This window comes from Myotis brandtii, unplaced genomic scaffold (genome assembly GCF_000412655.1).
Source record: "Myotis brandtii unplaced genomic scaffold, ASM41265v1 scaffold324, whole genome shotgun sequence".
Lineage (NCBI taxonomy): Eukaryota > Metazoa > Chordata > Mammalia > Chiroptera > Vespertilionidae > Myotis > Myotis brandtii.
Genome location: NW_005362439.1, coordinates 698162 through 699565, shown reverse-complemented (window position 1 = coordinate 699565; position 1404 = coordinate 698162).

The window sequence follows — 1404 nt, the reverse complement described above, 5'->3', positions numbered from 1 at the left end:
ACACAGAGTTCTCTCTCTCTCTGCTTCCTGTCGCTGCGTCGGCAAGGTGGGGGAGCCGAGCTAGCTCGAATAAAGACTCTTATGCTTTTGCATCGGACTGGCTGGCTCCCTGATGTGGTTTCTGGGGATCCTGAAATCTGGGCATAAGAGTGTAATGCAATAACATGCTTCACACTTACCCTGTTATCCTCCTATCAAGTGTTTTTGTTTCTTTTTCTGGTATGGATTTGGGCTCATAAGGCACCTAATTTTTTTCCTTTATCTCTTTCTGCCTAACTCCCACTCTCTTTTGAAGAATAGAAGGAAGAAATAAAATGGAGTTGCTATAGTCAAGATGCCAAATTACTAAAATCAAGTAGGTTCAGGCATGTGAAAACAATTCTATTCCCATTTTAACTAGACTGAAAACTTAAACTTTCGAATTTTCCAGTCTTGTATCAATGTGTGGATATACATCAAACCTCCAGAAAACCCTCTACCCGCTGAAGGACTAAGGAAAAAAATGTTCCTGTATCCCAATTGCCTGACATCCATTTTCCAGATCACCAGTCATCTAGACCATTGTCACATTGGACTAATCCACAAGCTAAGAATACAGAACTGATTCTTTTTAAGAATGTATTTTTTGCCCTGGCCAGTTTTTCTCAGTGGATAGAGCACTGGCCTGCAGACTGTAGGGTCCCAGGTTCGATTCCTGGTCAGGGCACATGCTTGGGTTGTGGGCTTGATCCTCAGTAGGGGGTGTGCAGGAGGCAGCCAATCGATGATTCTCTCTCATCATTGATGTTTCTATCTCTCTCTCCCTCTCCCTTCCTTTCTGAAATCAATAAAAATATTTTTTTTAAAAAAGAATGTACTTTTTATTGTAAGAACTCTTAGCTTTTCTTTCTTCTTCAGAACACTCTGGGTATTGCCCAGTCGTGTTTTCAGTTTGCAAACTTTAAGATCCTTAAATAAATATTTGTCATTTATTTCTAGCCAAAGCCTCTGGGCTCCTTTTGAGTTTGTTCAACATTTATCAAATTCATTAAGTATAACCCTAAAGCTGTACTGTTCTTTATAAACTCAATTGTCAAGCAGAATTCAGTCATATGAGTTGAGCTGGCACCATATTTTGTTTTAATTGAATTTGATACCTTTGTCTGGGGCTGCCTCTCCAATTGAACTGAAGTCCCACCATTCCTCTCCCTCTTGCCCCCGCCCCCCTCTGCCTACAGTATAGTCCCAAATTTATATACCCCAACTTATTATTGCTCACCACCAAAGGCACACCAGTCACTCCCTTTCTCTTTAGAACAGGGTGGGAGGAGGGATCTTATAAATTAAAAATACCTATTTTTGTTGCATTTGTATGTATGTCGATGGCCACATTGGAATTTATGATTATTGGGAACCATATGCTAT